This window comes from Fukomys damarensis, unplaced genomic scaffold, assembly GCF_012274545.1.
Source record: "Fukomys damarensis isolate Sample0158 unplaced genomic scaffold, DMR_v1.0_HiC HiC_scaffold_14, whole genome shotgun sequence".
NCBI classification, from domain to species: domain Eukaryota; kingdom Metazoa; phylum Chordata; class Mammalia; order Rodentia; family Bathyergidae; genus Fukomys; species Fukomys damarensis.
In genome coordinates this window covers 46,014,408-46,022,053 of record NW_022900926.1, presented here as the reverse complement: position 1 = coordinate 46,022,053, position 7,646 = coordinate 46,014,408, and the positions used below count along the sequence as shown (strand labels likewise).

At 35.5% G+C, this 7,646-nt stretch overlaps 1 pseudogene; it reads right to left on the bottom strand.

Annotated features, from left to right (window-relative positions):
• Nucleotides 1-1,175: 1,175 nt before the first annotated feature.
• Nucleotides 1,176-2,414, bottom strand: LOC104866924 (annotated as a pseudogene).
• Between the last annotated feature and the right edge of the window lie 5,232 nt (nt 2,415-7,646).

Genomic DNA, 7,646 nt, shown 5'->3' with positions numbered 1-7,646 from the left:
TTCCTACAGGATCTCATGGATAAAAGCCTACTTTTTGCCCTGAACTTTTACATAAGAAATATATTTTAAATTCTTTTCAACTATGAGAGTTTTGATGTTTCTTTAAAAATTGTTCTAACAATTATATCTTAATTCCTGCCTACTCCTCCAGGTTACTATTGATATTCTTCTTAAAATATGCTACACTTTTAGTTGTATTAAGTGTACATTATCTGAAGTTTAGTTATTCTGACTATGGGGCTTATCAGAAATAAGTCATTGCATCTGGGGAAAATTCTGCATTTTTAAATCTTAATTTGTTGACATCATTGCTGTGAACAAGCTCTTTGCTGTAGTGAAAGCAATATTCTCCAATTAATATTTTTGCTTTATCTTATTTATAATTTTATTTTTCTACATTTATAGCAGTTGTTATAGCTTTATTTTTCCAATAGTAAGATACTTATTTATATAGATTTATATTTATCTCTAAAAGTAAGTTTTAGGATATTTTGATTTATAATCTGTTATTCAATAGTGTATGACTTCTTCTTTTATGTCCTGAGTTTAATCTGAAGTGGCTTCTCTAACAGAGACAGCTATACTCCATCTGGAGAGTCCACAGGCATATAGACATAATTCTTTCCTGGGTTTAGGTTCTTTTCTGTTTCCTCAAACAGCTTGAGTTTATGAAATATATTTTTTATTTCTAATTTTTCATATTTAGAAAGAAATTTTCTCTTAGTAGATCTCTAATGATATTTACGATTTCTCACATATAGTTATTTTCCTATTTATTTGGGCACTTTTATTGTTTAACTGTTTGTCATACTTTACCTCATCCCTCCACCATAACTTGAGTTTGAAACAGGAAAACAGTAACAAAGTTGAACTAAAATAAAAATGGTCACGCCAGTCATTCCACTCGCTTTGCTCACAGGCAGTGTAAGCAGACATCCTTCCTGTTAAGCACAATGGTAAAGTTCAGTGGGATCTTGAGGAGAGTAGGCAAATGTTTGAGAGAGCTGAAATAAACTGAATTGCTGTGTTGATGTTAAGAATTCCTGATGGTCCAGTGATTTTTATCTTTCATGTGGGTCTTAATGGGGGTGGATTTTAAGCAAAGGTAAGTTCAAATACAAAAGCACTAAGTAGACCTAAGGCTGTGGACAAGAACAGCATGAAAATGAATTTTCTCAGAACAAGTTGCTGAGGTCCTCCATACCAGGAAGGATATTACCTTGTAGAAGTTCTAGACTGAAGCCCCTACCAGGGCTCACATGGCCAACTTTTTCTTTAATGTTCCATTTGACACAAAAAGTAGCAGTGTCTCTGCCTGCTGTGATGGTGACACAGGCTTCAGAAGTGACTTCCCAGTCTTATCCATGAAAGCTTGTATCAAATGCATCCCATTCATACAAATACACAGAGACATCCAAAATCATCAACTTTGCTTGGGCCACAACTTGAGCAAACCTTTTATTGATTTCAGAACCACAGTCCAAACCCATCCAGCCAGGAAATTTGTCAGCATCTACAGTGGCTTTTCCAACTTGAGCATTCTCATCAACTTGTCAACAGTCAACGGGAAAGGTAATCTTGACACCATTCCTAGCTGCTTTGTCCGTGATATCTTTTGAAAATATTAGCCCTCTTATCAAAGAGAGATGCTCCTATTTTCAAGTTGTTATTATCTAAAGTAAGCGATGAGCCACCCCACCATCGATAATCATATGGCTGACCTTTTCCAGCATATTTTTAATAACTTAGATCTTGCCTGCCACTTTGGCACCACCAGAAAGGGTCTCTCTGGGCTTTCAAAGGCTCTCACACAGTATAGGCCAGTTCCTTCTTCATCAGGAACCCAGATGCCTTCTAGAGCAGACTCATACCCTCCACCAAATTGTGAGACTAGTGCATGGTGCCATAAGCATCACCGATATGGGCATCTCCCAGCTTGGAAAGGGATGCTCAGACAACTTTTATTTCATCTAGCTCAGCTTTCAGCTTCTTTCTAGAGGGACCTTGGCCTTTCCCTTCCTTCTCCACATGGAAGTACAGGTTCTCCAGGAGGATAACTGACCTAGTACCAGGGTTGGCACAGGCTTTCTCCACTTCTGAACCCACATAGTCCTTAGGAAAATAACATTCTTTCCCTGCGATGTGTTGAGCTCAACTGCAAGAAGATCCAAGCAGTATTTATCAGTCATGGTGACACCATTAGGCCAGTGTAGGTAACTCACAAGAACTACACACCTAGCTCTGTGATTCAGGCAGCGCTTGTTGGATGCAGTTGCAGCCTGGATTCTCTGGTTGTTTATAATTTTGAGATTCTTCATGGGGAAGTTGAAGTGTACTCTTTCTTTGTACACTTGTTTCTTCTTAACATCCAGTTTGTCCAAATTCAAACTTCTTGTAAGGTGACATGTTGCCATATGTGCTTAGGCTGACACCTGGACCCACAGTAAGAGAGCTTCTATCCCTGCCCTTTCCTTGTACTGAAGCTCTTGCTCTGAAAAGGGTCCATGGCCTTGTCAATCTGGAAGTGCAGAGTGTAGTCCAGTGCAGATTCAAACAGCCAGAAGGAAAAAGTACTTGTGATACTTGGTTTGGAGAGAGTTGAGGAAGTGAAGAAATGCTAAAGAATGGTTAACAGGTCTGAGCCTTGGGGCTGGGGATATAGTTAAGTGGTACAGCACCTGCCTGGAAGACACAAAGCCCTGAGTTTGATTCCCAGTACCACACACAAAAAAGGTCTGAGCCTTATGCCAGTTCTTTTTTCCCATATCCACTTTAATGACTTTTTTTTCTTATAAAGTGAAGTAAAACAAAAACAAAACAAAAACATCTCTCCTAAAGACTATGTACCATTCACTCATGTAAAAACTTCAGTGATATAGAAAGGGAAATTTTAAAATAATGGCCTATGAAGTTACATATATTCAAGGCAGCATAGTATGTTACTCTTTTTTTTTTCCTTTCTTGATAATCATTTCTGTTAAAGACATGGTTTGGTATTAGGATTTGGCTTTAGATATATTCCACTTTACCTCGTTTTTCCATCTTCAGCCTGCTAAGAGAGGCTGCTTAGTAGCTTCTGTAGGACATGCCATAGGATCCCAGGAATGAGAGTAAAGAGCTGTGGAAGTACAGTGGGTGTCTCTTTCAGACAATAGAGTATCTGTTCTCTTTCCTTAACTACTTGTATAACTTAAAAATTGAGCAGAAAAGAAGCATTTTTAAGGATGAAAATTTTAATTATAAATAATAATGAGTGATACATTTTATTTCCAGTGAAAGCAAATACATAGTTTATTGGTTTAATATTGAAGTAGTCCTTGCAGTTTTTTATCCACAATTGTAAATGACTTGAATGAATTAAATACATAGCATGAAGTTTCTGACAGAAATGTATTTCAGACTCCACCAGGATAAGTACTATAAAGATAAAAACAAGTGTTGACTACTATGTGGGTAATCTGGAATCTTTACATATTGCTGTTAGAATGTAAAATTTTACAATAACTTTAGAAAATAGTCTGGTATCTCCTCAAAATGTTAAACATAGGGTTACAATGTAAACCAACAATTCTACCTGTAAGTATTTACTATAATGATATCACTACATATTTGCTATTAAATGACTAAAATTAAAAAGTGTGACAAAAACAATTGCTATTAAAGATGGGTAGTAATGAAACTCATTTACTGCTATTGAGGATGAAATATATAGCAGCTACTTTGGGGAATAATTTGCCTGTTTTTTTTTATAAACATAAAGAGGAAAATCTACCATTGAAGTGATCAGTTCTGTTCTTTGGTATTTAAGTACATAAAAAAGACTATGTTTCTTCAAAATTCTGTGCACAAAAGTTTAGAGTAGATTTTTTAATAATTCTAATACTTAGGCACTCTTCAACTGGTGAATAAATAAACTGCAATACAAAATGGGATTTTTTTAAATGAAAAAGAACAAACTGCTTACATCAAAATCCTGGATGATTTAGATCTAGTTTGGTAAATAAAAGAAGCCATACACAGACCGTGGTAGAGAATGTATATATTAATCCATTCAGAAAAAAAAAATAGGAAAATATAGGGAGTGAATACTTACCAGTAATTGCTAGGTGTTATAGGAAGAGGGAGTGCAGAATTCCCTTGCTGTGGTAGAACTTTTCTATAGGGTATTGAAGTGTCGGATACAACATTTTATACCATTGTCAAAATCCATACAATTGCACATTATGCAGAGTGGTTTGTACTGGAAACAAATTAAAAACATGATCCAAAATTTGGGTAAATTTCAGTGTGCAATATAGTCTCTGAAAAAGTATTCTAATTATAATATAGAAGAAATTTCACTCAGTAAGTGGAGAAAGTGACTTTGCAAAAGAAATTCCAGCTTGCAAGGCTAATGAGCTGATGAAAAGTATACTCAAAATGGCAATTTTGTTTATTACAACATATAAATTAATAATCCTGAAACTACTTCATATGTGTGTATAGAAGATAACAAAATAAATAATGCTATGTAATGAAAGTTTGGTCCTTACTTCAGAAAAAGAAGCTACTAAGTTACAAGCAAGTAAGGAGAAAGTCTGGAATGAACACAAAAATTTTCAAGCCAAATGTAGCGAGTGCCTGTGATCCCAGGACTCAGAAGGCTGAGGCAGCAGGAATGCTGTGAGTTTAAAGCCAGCCTGGGGTACATAGTGAGTTCAAGGCTAACCTGAACTATGTAGTGAGTTATTGTCTTAAAAAGAAATTTTAAATATTTGTGTGTTATCCTGTCTATATTGTTTGCATATTGAGCAATTATATATTATCTGTTGGATTATTGTTTGTAGAAAACAATAATTTGTTCTCCTTATAAAAGAGAAATCCTTTCCGGTGATGGCCTACCACTTTTTTTTTATTGCTTTTTTCAACACTTTGCATTTATACTACTTGTAATATCAATGACATTGCTATTTGGCTTTCGTGTGCAAGAATATTTTGAAAGTTGCTAGAAAGCAAGAAAGAACTTGATTTTCAGATGATCACCTACTTTTACATATCTGCAAGTGTTAAGCAGGACAGAAGCTGGACTATCATATTTCACCCAATAGGTTGTAATTGCAATGGGCAAGGTATCCATGCCTTTAAATAAAGTAAGAAGTTAGTCAAAATGAACAAAGATAAGACCGATGCTTTTTAGGTAACTAGTTGTTCATTTTTCAGCTGAAAACTGCTCACTAAAGTTCTTTCCACTGGGAGGTTTTACATATACATAAGCTATAACTGTTAGTCCCTTTATAAACATGCTTAAATCATCTCCAAATATATAACATGCATTGGTAGGTGTTAGTTATTTTTCTCTCATTGTTGAGACAAAAGTTCCTAAAGATTTCAGTTCATCATTTGTTGGCTCTAAGGCAGGATGGCTTGGCAGACGGGCCTTCCAGAGGAGAAAGACTTCATGGTGGAAAGAAGGTAGCAAAAGCAACAAAAGACCTTAACAGCCTCTTCCTGCTCCTTTAATCTTACTCAGACTTCTTAGGGTCCAAGTAGTGCTCCTACCCTTAATCCTAGTGCCCTCAGGCGTACCATTGCATCTAGAATCAATCAAACATTCTAGATTCAGCCATTTTAGAAATAACCCCCCTCAATCAGGTGGTACTTTGGGGGGTTCATCTAAACACAAGCCATAACAGCAGGTGGACATCACACCTTCCTCCACTGGGAGATGTCCTCAACCTCAGTAGCTGGATTTAATTAACTAATCAGAATGGGAGCTGGTTGTCACATTCATAGAAAATGAGCAAACATCTGCCTTCTTCATAAGCAGATAATCGACTGAATTACATGCTATATTTAACCTAGAGTAGTGGAACAGTATTTCATCATATATTCTTTTCAAAGCAGATGCCTTTATGTGAAAGATATACTTCATTCTTTGGGGCAATGAGAAAGTCAACTGAAATTGTAAGCTTCATTGACCTCATATCTAACACTGGAATAATAAATCCTACTTTAGATTCTGTTGTGTAGTTTAAGTATATAATATAAATTACCAAATAATGTGTTAATTATTCTGCAAAATGCTAAATAACATAAGAGAGTTAGGTTATTTATTTTTTGTTTTATTTTTGGTACCAGGGATTGAACTTGGGACCTTGTGATTGCAAGGCAGGTGTCAGCACCACTGAGCTAAATCCCCAGCCCAAGACAGTTAGTTTTTGAAACAGAGATTTCCATGCTATACAATTTCAAGCCAGAAACATAAATGTAGTTGAAATTTGCTAAAGTGAAATAATTTTCATGCATTTTTAGAGATTTCTATGCTTTAAAGTACACACATTTTTAAAGGAATTACCTATCCGAGTTATGTAGTTTTATTCATTTTAATTTTTAAAAAAGTTATGACATTTGCAAAATTTTATAAATAAAATATACAGTTTTTCATACAATGGAAGCACTTGGATAAATGACTGATCAAAATTTTACAGATATTGTACAGATTTGTAGGTAAGGACGTATTGAGTCCTATTAAACCCAGAGGGTTCCTTTCAAAAGGATTCCTAAATGCATGTGCCTGTCCTCCATCTTGTGGTCTTACTTGGAATTGCTTTTCCGAAAGATTGTTGTGTTTAACTGATAATAAATTTTGAATTTTATATTCAAGGAAAGCTGAACAAAAATTGTGCTCTTTTCTGTATGTGGCTATTGACTTCACAGTAATAGAATTTCTGGGATGCTTCATTTTCCTTCCCACACAAATATGCAGAAGCTACAGCCTGATCTAAGTGTAGAAGCCACTTACACCTCCACTTTTAGTCAGTGGTTTAGGATGTGTGGTCCCAGTACTATTATGGTATCACGATTCTCTTTGCCATGAGGGCAGAGTTCTGTAAGATTGTGAACTTTCACAAATACTAGTAGGCTTTGCATTATGAACATTTGCTGAAGCAGCTCAAGTGCCTGCCAGGTAATGTCTGTGGGATAGTGTGCTACAGTACAGTAGTACAGCACAGTTGAGTGCTTATTGTATTTGTGTGTGTTTGATATTTTTATGCTTTATATTGTATATTTGTGTCAAAGGTATATAAGAGTCACATTGTCAGACTTAGGAACAAATCCAACTTACAAACCTTCTCCCAGAGTGGAACTTGTCCATTAGTCTAGGACTTATTATAGTGTTTTCCATGTTCCAGAAATCTGATGCTTAACTTTATGCTTCAAATATTAGGCTTTGAACATATTTGTGAATTCATGCTTTACTATAGGGTAGCTGTCAATCTGGGCACTTTGAAGGATTCCATTATTTTTGCCTTCATATGAATCTATATAGGACAATTCTTATGTTGTAATATTCTTATCATAGACAGTCAAGAATAATTTATTTGCCTAGAGCATCATTTGACTTCTTTTAAAAATTTCCTGTGATTTACATCAATTTTGTGGCCCTCAGATCTCCACTATGACCCCCCAAAATAATTGTTTTTATACTGAATGCTTTTCTTCTTTACCTTTGCTCTGTCGATCTTTCTGACCCTTCTTAACCCATTTATGTCAAGGGTTGAAATTTTTTTATGTCAAGGGTTGGAACTGTACTGTACACGTAAAATGTACCAATAAACTCAATGAGAGAGAGAGAGAGAGAGAGAGAGAGAGAGAGAGAGAGAGAG